We start from the raw sequence: 15,833 nt of genomic DNA on the forward strand, positions 1-15,833 counted from the left end.
ACTACCATTTCTAATTTAGCTACAAGTCATACTTATCTTTTTTCAAACTGGTATATTGTTACTTACCCCAACTGTGGTCCCTTTCACATTTGAGACAAGTGTTACATGATGTTCAATATACTTTTGATCTTTTTCAGACCTTGGAGGAAACCAGGTGACAGTACTGACAGTTTTTATTATAGTTCTCCTACTACACAATAATCTTATTTCACCTGGACTATTTTCCCCAGTAGCATCATAAAGTCTGATTTATACCAACCATCTTTTCAGCCCTTATAGAAACAAAAACATTATTTTAGTAATGTATATATACATTGTGCAAGTTATCAGTTCAAATTTTGAATTACCTGTTGTACCTTTATGTTAATGTCAATGAAGTCCCTTCAGGAAAGTGAATGAAAATATAGATATGTTTATAGATATAGATATAGGTATAAAGATAGATATAGAAATAGAGGTAGATTCTAGAAGTAAATTTTTAGCAAATTTCAAAACCAGAACTTTTTCTCTCTTCATATACAAATATAAGCATAAATATATGTATTTATAATACTTATAATTTATTTGTAATTTCAGAAATCATATGGTAGTAATAACAGTGGTAGGCATAAATATTCTATAAAATATGAAATAGGCAAATAGTTTTAACCATACATAATTTATTACTATGCAATTGTTAGTGATTATGAAAAAAAATTCTTACATCAATCTGTAGACAAACTAAAGAACACAGAGATTAAGATTTGAGTACATTTTACTTTGCACAATGCTGTGTTTGCAGCTTTCTCTATTATTTTTTTCCTCCTTTTTGCAATGAGCAAGAAAAAAAAACATGTAATTGTTAAAAAAAAAATAAGACATAGGTTCTGCTTGTCAACTAAAATCAAATTACCCTGTGCAGTTTTTATCTTTTACATTGTTCATATGAGTTGATCAGGTGAACATAGACTACAATGCTCCCATGTGCACTTTTCCTCCCTCCATAAGCCTTCCAAAGTCTTACGAAAGAGTTTGTTAGAGTTTTTACAGAATAATCACAATGGGTGGCTGGTGGCTCACAAAGCCAACAAAGCAAAGGCTCAGGTCTGGTCAAAGAAACAAGCAGTAAGTAACTGCACAAGAGCTAGAGGGATTCCTTTAGTTCAAACAAGGCTGAAGACAATACTTGGCCTTGAAATTAGTGATAGCATCCACCAATAACAGAATGTAGAAACCAACTATTGCCTATCTTAGCAATCTACTTATACCAAGGCAGTAAGAATAATTCAAATACCTGCCATATACTAAATTCTTTGCTGGTGAAGAAGAGGATTTATTAAAACTTCATGTGAAAGACTTTCAAATTTGACTTTCAATTTTTTTATGTATGTATATCTACTAATTTTTGTTTTTGTTCTCTGTTTATGTGTGCCTGTGTTTCTCTTTCAGTATTTCTGTGTTCCTCTGTATTTCTCTTGCTTCTCTTGTATTTTCTACATGTTTTATAGGTGTATGTATGAGTGTGTGTGTGCATGTGTGTAGAGAGAGATCTATCAAGATCTAGATAAATAGACAGGTAGCTAGATATAGATACACACAGAGAGAGATAATAGAGACATACAGAGAGATATATAGAGAGAAATATAGATAGATGATAGATATAGACATATATTCTCTGTATCTCTGTCTCCCGCCCACCCTCTCCCCCCTTGCTCTTTCCCTTTCTCCTTTCTCTCTCTCTCTCTCTCTCTCTCTCTCTCTCTCTCATCTCTTTCCCTTGTCTCTCTCATCACTTTGGAAGGCCAAACCCAGACTGAATTTTTTCTTGCAGCTCTTGAGTATCAGCTGTGGAGTACCTACAAGTTTACCTTAAAAGTTATACTTCTTAAAAAAGTAAACTGCCATCATATGTATGCATTCTACATTTAATTTGAATTTAAATATCCTTTTTTTAAACTTGTCTAAATCTTCATTATTTATCCAAATAAAAGGAAAATCTATTCATCCTTCTCTCTACAATAATGTTCTACATAATCTTGGTCATCTTGTTAGAGCCCTGATCTGATCATGAATGACCTTCTCTTTCTGGAAGGGGAAATTTTGACAGAAAGCGCTCTGCTGGCCTTACCTACTTCATTCTTGCATTATCTCCAAGCTAGAACTCTGATTATAGTGGCATGAGCAGAGCCAGTAATTCTCAACTTCTCCTGCCAACAGGTTCTTCCCTTTGTGGAGCAATCATAGAGCAAGGCTGCTTCACAATTCAGCCCTCTTCCCACCTGGAGGCTGCTGGCTACCTCTCCTGGAACCATTCAGCTCTTTCATAGCACCTTGTGGGTTCTTTCATCAAAGCAATTATCACATTGGGCTGCAGCAGCTGATTCACTTTTCTAGTCTCTCTTCTATTTCCTCCTCCAGTGAGAAAATGGTAGGGTTCCTTTGTCTTGGGGTTTAGTCAGCTTAGAAATAGATTAATTTGAAATCAGAAAAAAAAGAAAAATTTCAATATACCAGTTTTGTCTTTTCGTGTCTGGAAAAATTATGTTCTGTAATTGTTCTTCAAACATCTATATAGTAGACAGAAATAATGAAAAACAATTTAATAAGCATGCAGATACTGCTCTGTGTTTTATAAATATTAATTTATTTAATCTTCATAATCGTTCAGTAAGGTAAATAGAAATATTAACTCATCTTTTTTCCTTTAAAAAATTCTGTTTTAAGCAGTTGTACAAAGGGGTTTCAGTTCCTCAAATCAGATTATGATGAACTCATATCATCAAAAGAACCTACGAAGTTAGATATATGTTATTCTCATTAAAAAATATATTTACTAAAGCACAAAATTTCCTTCCATAATTTACATTTGGGATATTGGGTGGCCAATCCCTATGATTCTGCTGGTCACTAAGAAAATTAAAAAGATTTCCTTTGGGTCTGTGATTCCTGGTTTTCTCTCCCATTTCTACTTTAGGATCTTTATAATTTGTGGTAATTCCAGGTCTTGTCTCATAGTTTGTGAACCCTGACTCTTTCCCAGATTCAACTTGATCTAAAGCCTAGCAGACAATATCATTCATTGTTTCCTTTCTGTTATGGTTCTTACAATAGCCATGAAGCTGAGCTTGGCAGGTCTTATAATACAGTGTAATAAATAAAATCAGGCATATTCTAATTGTTATATATTTTATGGTGACTATCTTAATAAACAAGCTAACAAAACAGCTCATTTTTCTAAAACTAAAAACAAATATAACAAATGGATCATGATATTATTTAGAAAGCAATTCCCCATAGGTAAATGATCTAAAGAAGTCAACGAGAACAATCTCTCTAACAGCAATATTAGAATTAGAAATGTTTAGAAATATTCATGCATTGCAGAGAAAACAAAATCAAACCATAGCTCCAATATCTTTTTTTTTTTGGCCAGTCCTGGGCCTTGGACTCAGGGCCTGAGCACCATCCCTGGCTTCTTCCCACTCAAGGCTGGCACTCTGCCACCTGAGCCACAGCGCCCCTTCTGGCCGTTTTCCATATATGTGGTGCTGGGGAATCGAACCGAGAGCTTCATGTGTAGGAGGCAAGCACTCTTGCCACTAGGCCATATTCCCAGCCCCTCCAATATCTTTAATCATGAATAACCCTAATTTATCATTGTCCCTATCAACTATTTGGTACTAAAACTCAATCTGTCCTCTTTAAAGCTGTTGTGAAGATTATTACTACACTGAATGCTTTGTATGCAAATGATAAGATATAATTTCTATTCTTAGTAGTTTAATGCCTCAGTCAGTAGTGACATTGCACATGAAGAATATGTAGAAATTCCAGGAAATTAATAAATACAGGCAACAAACAACAGATAAGAATATAAATGTTTAATCTTTTCAATTAGGTTCGTATCTTAAGGTGGATCTAGGTTTCGGGCAATGACACTGCCTAGAAAATGAACTAATATGAAGATAATCTGATCATTAACAGAAGATGCTTGACAAAATTAGGCTATGAGCTAAAGAACACAATGTTCAGAGATAATATCTTGAACACAGTCATTAAAATGAGCCACCTACAGCTCGAAATGATTTAAACTCTAAAAACAGGAAAATAAAATACAGGCAAATAATATATGGTTTTGTTAAAAGAGAAAGTTCCATCAACTATGCTCATGTTAGAGCCTGACAATGCTGTCACTGTGTGTCACATGCTCCATTAGGCTCAGAAAAGTGGAATGAAGGATCTGAGTGAGGGTAATAGAAATTAAATGTGTTTGTGGTCCAGGGGATCTTAACACGTCATTTCCACCATTCCTTCATTCTTTTCTTTTTTTTCCTTCTTTCACTCCTCAGCTACAAATAACCTCCAAGCACATACTGTTCTTGTGCATTTAGAAAAAACTAAAATGAATTACACGCCTCTAGGAGCTCGTGATGGCAAAATCAGAAGTTTCTCTCCAGATAGTGTGGAGGTGTGAGAAGGAGAGAGGGACAATTCAACATATCTTTTCTCCAGGTTTGGAGTTGTGCTCATGGTTTTCTCTGTTATTGTTGCTTATTTTTCTTCTGAGTTTTTCATTTTCTTTAAGTGGATGTACAAAGGAGGTACCATGTAACAAAGCAGTTTCTGAATACAATGCATCTTGATCAGTGCCTTGTTTAGCTCTTGTGTCAGTACTAGGGCTCAAAGTAGGGCCTAGGTGCTGTCCCTTACCTTTGCCACCCAAGGCTAGCATGCTACCAGTTGAGCCACACCTTTGTTTCCAGTTTTTTGCTGGTTAATTGGAGATAAGCGTCTCTCAGATTTTTCTGCCTCAGCTGGTTTCAAGTCAGAATCCTCAGATCTCAGCCTCCTGAGTAGCTAGGACAATGGGCATAATGTACCAGCACCCAACTAAAGATAATCTTAAAGATATTTTTCTTCACAGTGTGTGTAGACATACAAGTGTGCACCTGTCTTCTTTGGACTGACTATGCAATGCTCAGCATGAGGAGGAAATAGAATGGGAGGGATTAGAATCATTCATATATATCCTAATGAAAAGAACAGAGCGTTTTCTGGGTGATCATAGACCATCACAGCTGTCCTCCATGTAAGTTAGGATGTGTCCTGTTAGCAATATTATCTAGGAACAGCAGAGTAGAAGGCAGAGGTGAACTATGTTTTGGAAAGTGCATGGTGTCATGGTGAGAACTATGAAACAAAGACTATCACACCGTGAACAAGAAACAAGTGATAATCCTGAAAAGTATAGATGCCATATTTGTAGCAATTGCATCGTTAATGTTAAATAGAAAAGCAAATCAAGCATGTTCATCTCCCAGGCCAATTCAATAGAACTTGGAAAATAGAAATATAAAGTAGCATAACTCTGAATAGAAATAAAATGGATGATCATGACCAGTCACAAAAGATACTATATGGAAGAATTCATATGCATTCATAAGGTTTTATACTGAAAGTAGTAACCATACTATAAAATCCAAACATGTATCTCTATAGATACAACAATACCACGAAGCATTAATTATATTAAGCAATATTTTGACAATCATCCAGTTTCTCCAAGGTCCTTTCATTGATTCCCCATTAACAGTTATAATGGTACCAAGAGAGTGGTCTATTCTGCATTTAAAGAGACAAATTCATATGTGGATCACGAGAGAAGTATTAGAGCCAAAGGACAGGGAAAAGGAAGGATGGTGATTGAACCTGTCTCTTTCAAGGGAATCTCTCCCTTAGACATATAATTTTGTTTTCCTCATTTCCATATCTAGAAATAGGTGTTCAAAGAGCAGAGCATGTGGCTCAGTGGTAAAGCATCCACTCAACAATTTTAAGGCCCTGAGTTCAAATCCCAACTACTAGCAAACATATAAAAATAAACAAAATGGCAATTTTTAATACACAACTGCATTTTGTTTAATGAGACAATATCTAAATTCTCTGGTTTAAGGAACCAGAAAAGGAAATATAAAAATAATTTTAGAGGAAAAGAGCTATTTTCTTATAGGCTATCTTGTCCCTCAAGTTGTGAAATTTCTCACCCGCTCCCAATCCTTGATATGTTTTTCTAAGTCAAGTTTTCAGAACAACCCCGATAAAAGGAAATTGCTTGGCAAGCTAGGACAATATTAATTTGTTCTCCCAGCATAGTGGGTGCATAAGTCCTTTTTTATTGAAGAGATGTTGAGTTCTCTATATAAGACGACACTACAGTATTGATTTTGGCAATGCTAATACAACAGCAATAGCTCTAGCTAAACATGCGCTATTCTTTTAGCCTTCTTGCCTTTCTTCTTGCTTTTCCCTCAATACAAAATGCATAAATCGAGCTCACTCTGTCTGGAGAGTTCTGGGACTGTCTGCAAGATGAACCATTGGCTATGATCCTGGGAAACTTTGCTCCATACACCCACCCTTCTTAATGCTCATTTAGTTCCTTTTTTGTTTTTCTACATTTTCCAAACTATAATATTGTTATTTTTAAGTTAAATGTATTCGCCATTAGCCTAGTTGGACCCAAGAAAATATTCATTCATCCAGCAAATATTGTTTCAACATCTAATAGATATAATGCAATGAGAAACATAACTTCAAGTTCAAAAGACACAGATGCTTTCTGTAGTTTAGGGATGAAGACTATGATAACATAAAGCAGCAGGATCAGAGATTTAGGGGTGGTCTTGCCACCTCAAGGAGGAAGCAGGTGGAGGCATAAAGTTATGCAAATGTCATGAAGGGGTGAATGCTCAGCCCAATGGCAACTGAGGAAGATAGCTCATGACATAGGAGGTGACAGCAAGGACAAGGAGATTACTGAGTTCATTTGGGGTTTTCAGCAGATAACCAAGCAGCTAGGTATTAAAAATAGTGCTTCTTAAACAAATAAGCTAATAAAAATGTACGTAATAATAATAAGATAGTGTATGCAATTGCTTAACTTTTCAGGTCTGTTTTCTTCCTATCTTGGGCAATTCCTATTTCTTTCCCTCTTAGGGAAAAAAAGGCTCTCAATTTTGCACACATGTTATCACATGAATCCTCACAAAGGCATCAGGGCAGTGACTGGCCAGTTCTTTGGTCTGTAAACATTCCATTACATATACAAATTGAGGAAAAAAGTGAATGACAAGTCATGAGAAAATTCTTTGTCATGTGAGATATGTTAAATAAGACCATCAGCTGGACCACCATGAAGCCACCAAGGGTAGCAGACAATGATCCTTCCAAAGAACACATATGAGACAGAGATCGCCATACAAATTCTTCCATGGAGGCACTAATGCCTTCTATTATCCTTTCCATTTTCATTTCATAACAGATGAATTATATAAACCAGAACTTATTACTTACCTTTAGATTCTTATCTATGAGATGTAGGTATAGGTTTAGATTATCTTGAAAGCATAATATCACATAAAGACAATGAACCCATATCCTCTCACAAATATTATAAGATTACAAGAGTACATTTACAAATTCATTTGAAGGCAAATGGATAAAACAACATGGAAATTATAAAGTAAACATTTTCTTCAAATCAGAGCAATTAATTTCTAATAAATAGAACATAGATTGTGACCAAGAGTTATACTAGTCTGAAAAGTCGATTAGAAGAAAAATTTGTTTTAAAGAGTGTGAAAAGGTTGAATAAAATCCAAACCACAGTAGTAAAAGAATGGGAAAATACTGGGCAGTAATCTGGTTCTGATTGTTTGGCAATATTGGGTGAAGGAGTTAAAGACAGCTCCAATTTTTCACCCTGTGTTTCTGACTTGTAAATTCTGCATGAGTCCTTAAGACACATACAAATGAACTTTGATCAAATTCCCTCCCTCTACTATAATTTTTAAATGGCACATGGCTCCTTTTAATCTCACCATTGTCTTGCCTATTTCTTTGCCCTTATAGTTACCAATTTATATGTAAATATGTAAAATATTATTTATCCAAACAAGTATTGATCTACATTACTTAAAATTTGAGTACATTGTTGGTTAACATTGTGTAAAATCTGCTACATACTGTTTCTCTTTTTTAAACAAGGTTTGTAAAAGTTATAAACTCTGCATTATAAAACAAAGACTACATTGCTACTTTCTATAATCTTATGTGGCTAACCCACAATCCTAAATTTAAAAAGGTACAATTCTAATTTAATTCACTTTTAACTACTTATTAGGCACTTTCTTAGCACCTACAAACCACTAGAGATAAACATCAGAGAAACACTATAATTTTGAAGGAAATGAATATGGCTTATGACTTTAATTTATTAATGGGCTGCAGATATTTAAACATTCTGCTATGAATGACTGGGGCACGATAAACTGAAAGCACGTGCAAATGGAGACCATGAAGAGAAGTGTTTCAGAAAAGTGGTTATTACGCTGAGTCTTAAAGAATTCTGACTGACAGAATGGAAGAAGATATTTATGTGGAAGAAGAATGAATAAAAGCATGGAATGTAAAAGCATATAATGTAGTCCATGTAAATCTCTGTTCTTCATGAGAGTAAGTCAACATTATAGAGAGTGCACCAGAAAGAAAAAAAAAATGTGCTGAGTTCCCTATACAGGAACTGAGTTTTATTACTCTAAGAATTTTGGCTGGATTTATGGAATTGTAACTCCTATTACAACTACTTAATAATAACTGGAAAAAAAACTTTGAAGAATTTTAGCTGAAATGACATAGTAAACCTTTTATTCTTTCCATCTTATTCCAAATGTCAACACATATTCTCTCTCTCTGTCTATCTCTTCCTCTCTCTTTCTCTCTCTCTCTTTCACACACACACACACACACACACACACACACACACACACACACACACACACATTTCAGGACAAAGAAAACCTGAAGAACAACTTTAATACACAGGAATAAAATGAAAAACCCTAGCAGCAGGCAGGACTGAAGCTCCGGGTTCTACATCAATGAGAGAGCACTTACAATCAAGGTTTCTGCTTTAAATGTTCAAAGCACTCCACCTGTGGGAGGAGCTGTAGTAAGATTGCCTGCTTGAAATCCTAGGCGAGGGATGGAACTCTCCTTGCTCTGTGAAGAACTTGGAAAGTCCTAAGACATGAAAGGGGAGAATGAGGAGGCCAAGAGATAGAATAAGAATCAGAAAGAGGAAGTGACAGACTCTGTAAGAGGCCAAAGGGCTAATAAGTAAATAAATAAATAAAAAGTAATGCTGCTTATTAAGGTACAGATACAAAATTTAAAACTAATAGTGAAAAGAGAACATGAGCAGAAGAAAAGAGAAATGAGAAACAAAGGAGAAAAGCAATGGGGAAAGCCATAAATCATAGGCACCTGAGATATTCATTCTATACATAAGTAGATAAAATTGTAGCTTTGAAAATTTAAATAGTAAATTAATAAAGCCTTCCCAAGGGACAAAATTTAAGTATTTCTCCAATTTTCAAACCCATTTTGTGGTTGTGGGGGGAGGGTGTCAGTCAAGGCGCTTGAACTCAGGGACTGGGTGCTGTCCCTGAGCTGGTTTTGCTCAAGGCTACCACTTTGAGCCACACCACCACTTGAAGTTTTCTGGTGCCTAATGGGAGATAAGAGTGTCATGGACTTTCCTGTCTGGGCCAACTATGAACCTTCATATCTCAGCCTCCTGAGTATTTAGGATTACAGGCGTGAGCCACAAGCATCTGGTTTATAACTGAAATAAATATTTCATCTGATCCCTAAACATTTAAAAGATTTGGATTTCGATTACAACAGTCTGTTTCAGGTTAATACAAAGGTAAAATCACATGTGCCCTTCCAAGTTCAAGTTAATGACAAGATTTTTTTTTTCTTTTAGCATTTTGCAATTCAATTCCAAACTAATGAATAAACTCTTGGCTTTATTTCAAGTTATTTTCCCACTTAGTTTCCATATTTTAGTGAAAAGAGGTAAAATAATTATATTTAAAACTAAACTATACATTATAATTGTAATAGGGAGGTCAGATCTGGCCAGTGCCAGAGGCACAGTGGAGAGGCATGAGATTCACTCCAGCTAAGATTAGAGCAGAAGCCAACTCCATCTTCACTAAGATCTCCCCTACCCTATCCAGGGAAGCTCTTCTTTATTATGATAAGTTATGTAAATTGACCACCTGAGGCCTAGGAGGTTCAAGGGCACTTTCTTAGCCTCCCATGGGTAGGCATATCCACCTGATGTCAAATCCATGTGCCCTCCAGAGTGGGCGTATCCACCTGATGTCAAATCTATGCTCCAATTCTAACTAGAATGATAGGTTGGTCCAAACAGATACTATGAGACAGACTGTAACTCTATTGGCCACCTGCGTGCGGCCTAGCATGCTATGTAAGTGCTGTATCCTCATGGGTCACCTGAATGTGGCACGTTTGACTGTGATGTTTGCCTTATAACCAGGCTGGAAGGCCACACATGCAAGCAACTCTGCACACATGCTCGGCGATTCCAGCTCCCGAGTCTGGGCTGCGACCAAGGCCAGTCAGTTCACTTTTTGTTCACTTTTTATTTCCCCAATAAATTCATCTTTTTATCATCTTGTAGCTGGAGACTGTGTGGTGGACTCTTGGGGTAACCAAGAATCCCCTCCCTTGGGGGGGAACCCATTTCATTGTAGTGAACCCCACTTCACTTCAATAATAAATTTAAAACTCTAAGTATAAGATTGTTGTCAATTATAAGTATTTATATTACCTATAAGCTATAATGTTGATTTATAAATAGCTTCCCATTTTTATTTACTATATTTATTTTAGAGATTAACTAATTCTCTACTTTGTAAGCTAAAAATTTTCTGAAAACAATATTAATTTCAATTTATATCATAGCTTCCTGAACAATGCCCATCAACAAACATTTCAAAGTCATTACTGAATAAATCAGTGAAATATTATGGCTTAAGTATACTTTGTTCTCGGTATTTCTAACTTCTTTTCTAATATATTTATCACTAATAAGCTAATATTTCACAAACATTTATTTTCTAATTCTATTTTTCTGTTCCAAAAAAGTTTTGACATCTGGAACTTTTCTAAAGTTTTAAAGTAAAGATCCTGATTTTAGGTTTTAATATTCTCTTACACTTACCTTCACTTGAATGAGAAATTAAATTATTTCAAGCTTACATCACTGTCATAAAGTTGTTAGAATTGTTGGTAGTATATACAAGAGCATTTATCCGATAGGACAGTAAAGCCAGCAGCACAACCATGTTCATTGCCACACTATTCACCATTGCCAAGATGTGAAATCAGCTCAGATGCCCCTCAATGGATGAATATGGTGTATAGAAATAATGGAATTTTACTTATCCAATACAAAGAATGATATTCTATCATTCATAAGGAAATGGTAAAGCTTAGAAAAATTTCTAATAAGTGAAGTAAGCCAGACCCAGATAAACAAAGATAGCATAGCTTCCTCATTTGTGATAGATAAAAATGCGCCTATAAATTTAGAAGTAAACATGTTGGTAGGCAAGTGGTTGCAAATGAATTAACTGAAGTATGGTATAATTGCTTTAGAAAGAGTAGGTCAAAGTCCAACAAAGTCAGCACCAGTGAAATGTGTATAACTCTTGCTAATACATCACAAATTTCTGATAGTCAACTCTGATTTACTATAAATATTTCTATAAATATCTAATATATCTTAAAATTATATTGAATTGTCTGATATTAAATTATCATTTTAATACACTTCTCATTTACATTCCTATGGGGTAAGACTGGAGATTATAGTGGTAATTAGGCCAGTATATTCAGTAGGGTTGTTGAAGCTGCAATGTGCTATCCCAGAACACCCAGAGTCAGTAACGGGGGATAGTAGCAGTGGCAGTTAGTGTGTTTGCTGAAGGAATTCCAAGTTCAATGTCCCCTCAATGGCTTACATCTTGCAGGTGGACTTGAGACACAAGGATGAGAGTAGTTTAATAGTCATATACCCATGGAAAAACAGAAAACCTGATAATTGCTCATGAGCTTCTGAATTTATTGAAATGTGTAAGACAATCCACAGACTTCAGAGAAGTTAATATATGTATCCTGCTCTAAGTTACTGAATTGGAAGTGGTTTGTCATCCAACAATAACTAATGGGTAGAAAAACTGTACCCAAACTGAAATGCTACCAGCAAAACCCTAATGTGTGTGGTGCCAGGTCTAGGATCAAGTAGTGGTTTGGGGCTAATCACTGCCATAAAAATATAGACAGTTGTTTGGTCAGCAGTTAGTAATTTGAATAAAGTGATTAAAAATAATGGTAGGTGCTGGAAAAGCTGTTGTCTTTGCTAAGTGTAAAATTGTTGTCCATGCTTAGTTCAAAGCATAAAATACCTTGTAGATTTAGGGACTTTGGCAAGGTAATATTTTATACATTTTATCCAGGTTGACAGTTGCTTTACTGCATACACATGGCATGCTGATAATGAGAAACAGTAATACAGCATCTAATACAGTTCATCTAAAAGAAAATTGTAAAGAGAATATAGAAAAGCCAAGGGTACCTGCTTTGGAAAAATGAAGTCTTTTATTATTTTATTATTATCTAAGTAGTTGTACAAAGGAGTTTCCATTTAACAAAGCAGTTTATGAATACAATATATCTTGGTCAATGTTACCCCCTTTCAGCATTCTCACTCATCCCTCTCTTATGTACCTGGTCCCTCACTCTTAATTTTGTAGTATATACATTGGATTCTTGGTTGCATTCTACCTCTCTTTTACTCTTCATTCATCTTTCCATTTCCTCTTCACTCTACCCTACCTCTGTTGTGTATTGCTTCCTAGTGTTTCCTTTTGCTGAACTCTGACTCTATCTTTCTAAGGATTTACACGGGGTTCTCTCTTGAATCTACCATATTTCAGTTAAAACATTTGCATATACTTGGATGCCACCCAATGTATTTACTTAGAGGTTTACAAGCCAAATCTAGCTTCTACATATAAGGGAAAACATGCGTCCTTTGCCTCTCTTGGCCTGGCTTACTTAACAAAATTTTTTCAAGTCTTTCCATTTCTTTACCAAGTTATAATATCATTCTTTCTAGTGGGTGAGTAAAATTCCTTTGCATATAAATACACCATAATTTCAACCCATTTTTCTATTGAGGGGCATCAGGGCTGGAAAGACAGCTTCTTAAGCCAATGGTGTGGGGAAAACTGAAATGAGATCTTCATATATCACCTTGTACCCACATCAATTCAAAATGGATCAAAGATATCCATGTAAGACCTGAAACCATGAGACTACAGGAAAAAGTAGGGAAAACATTAGGGCTCTGGGCACAGGTAGAAACTTTCTGTGTCAAGATCCAGAAGCAGAGCAAATCCAAGAAATACTTGATAAATGGGACTACATCAAACTAAAAAGTTTCTATGGCAGAGGACACAGCCAACAAGTGAAGAAGACATTTTACACAATGGGATGACATTACTTCATTTAGTATTATAAATTGGTAGAAGATTTTAAATGTAGAATAAAGCTAGGAAAATAAGCTTATATCATGGCTTTGACTATAAGATTATTTGCTAAGACCTCAGAAAGAATTGAAGAATGTCCAAGGGAAAAAGAAGGAAGGGGTGCTTCTAGAAATCTCAGGAGGAAGGGTGGTCTCAAAAAAAATCCAAAAATACCATTGATTAAATGTATAAAGAAAAGTATTTCATTGAAAACAATAGCTAGGCTTACAGGAGCCCACAAACTTTTACAGTGCATATTATAGGTAATGAGAGTCCAATTATTCCATGGTCAAAAAAAGTCTAAGAAAACTATTTAGATGGCAGATGAACCTTTTTTTTTCTTTTTTCAGAAGTATCCAGGGAACGCAACAAGCTAGGAAGGTCATCAAGGGGGGCAGAGCCAAGAGCTCCTAGGTTACTTTAAGGAGCAATGTATTTGGGAGTTAACCCTCAAGAAACCAGGGTAGGGCCTGACAGAGAACTCCTCCCTATGCTTTCCCTGGGAACACTTGCTAACATTTCCAGTATGATTTCTAAATTACTGTGGGATGGTGTCTACTGGATATTTTCAGTCTTCTCCCTTGTTAGAGTTAAATTAAGGAGACATATATCAGTGCCTGATATAGCTGATGACATCCTGAACATAGAATAATGCTTGAAGTGGATTCAGTTTCCTGGGGTACTGGACTGGGAGGGAGAATATCGTTCATTGAGCAGAGAAATTTAGAACCAGGGTCAGCTGGCCTCCAACACACTACTAACATACTGTGAACTCTCTCTACCCTCTGTGATCAGAAACTTGTTGCAGAGATTTGGCAGCTTCTCCCTTCCAACATAGAACTTGATGCTCTTGTCCTTGAGATTAAGCTAACACCAGGAATTGTTTTTGCCAAGAGTATGTGGCAGAAATAAAGGGGTGAAAGTTCTGAGTCGAGAGCTTGAGAGACCCTTCATGCCTCAACTTCCTCTTGGAACCTTGCCATTTGTATGGGAGCAATTTCAAACTTGCTTGATGAAGAATGAAAAGCCACAGGGAAGAAGAGGCCAGTAATGGAAACCAAAGCTACAAGCAGCCCATCCCAAATGTGTAAAACAAAAAAGTTAACCAAGGCCAGCAGCAGAATTACTATACCTGGCACAGTGTTTTATGTGGGCCATGAATTAACTATAAATAGAACAGCCTGACATCAGCTTCCGTGTTCGCTTATGTCCTTTGTTCTAAGTTTTTGCCTTGTAGCCTCCTCAGAATCTAGCAAAGACAGTACTGATCCGACAGTATCTTTATAAGGAGGGATGAGAAAGGGATAAGAAAACCTCCAAAGAAAGGCCAGTTCATCAGGGCCAGTTCAGAACAGACTCCCTACAGGGCAACAGGCAACAGTGACTTGTTCCTCTGGCCAGATTGGTCCCTTTATTTAAAGACTGCTACAGTTGCTGTAACTTCTGTAGAACCCCTATAAAAACAAGGACTGTGGAAATACCCAATCAGATGACACGTGGACCAGAACTGTTTCACTCCATATATCTTTTGCCTCATCTCCTCTTTGCCTATTTAAATCTAAATCTCATCTCTGTTCAAAGATGGCAGAGGATGGGCTAAAGTGCCTTCTATAAATCTCCCTTCTCTGCCCATCATCATCATGTGTCCTCATCTGACATATGAGGTAAGTAGTGAATCTGATGCATGGGACATCAGAATTTGGGGCCCAGAGCCTAAAACTCTAGTTTCACTACCAACATGACTCAGTCCTCACATGTTTCCTACATATACTCCAAAGTAATAATAAGTGCTTGATGATTCAAGCCACTGAGTTCTGGGATGGCTAGCTGGTTTTACAATAGTACTTAATAGATAGGTGTGATGATCTCTACAAATATCAACTAGAACGTAAAAACAAATTTTAAATTGTCTACCATTCATATCACTAATCTTCGCCTTAAATAGGACCAGAATTTTAAAATGATATTCAGTAGTTACTAGAAACCCTACTATCATTGGGTCTTACTAAAGTGTCTTAATAATAAGTCTACAGTAATTCAATTTCACACAGAGATGACCTAGAGGAAGAATAATCCATTCATTAGTAGTTCTGAAAATCCAAAAACGAGTTGCTAAAATATATACCTGTATTTCTTCCTAAGAGCAGAATTCTTAAATTCAACTCTGCCGACTCTCTCTTTCACTATATATATACATGTATGTATATGCATGTATATATTTCAAGAGCTTCAAATTTCTAAAATATTTGTTTTCCTGTGTTCATGTTAACAAATATTAAAAACTATAATCATGGTGAAGAATTTACAAAACATTGACTTTTGCCCTGAATACAGTCTGGGTTATCATTTACTTCAATGTTAGTTCATCTTGAGTATTATTTTTCTGCA

At 35.9% G+C, this 15,833-nt stretch overlaps 1 protein-coding gene across 3 annotated transcripts in view; it reads right to left on the reverse strand.

The window, feature by feature from the left end:
* Dpyd (dihydropyrimidine dehydrogenase) overlaps positions 1 to 15,833 on the reverse strand; it is a 706,501-nt gene that overhangs the window by 589,007 nt on the left and 101,661 nt on the right. The gene's annotated exons all lie outside the window — the stretch shown is intronic.

The sequence above is a fragment of the Perognathus longimembris genome, chromosome 7 (genome assembly GCF_023159225.1).
Source record: "Perognathus longimembris pacificus isolate PPM17 chromosome 7, ASM2315922v1, whole genome shotgun sequence".
Classification (NCBI taxonomy): Eukaryota; Metazoa; Chordata; class Mammalia; order Rodentia; family Heteromyidae; genus Perognathus; species Perognathus longimembris.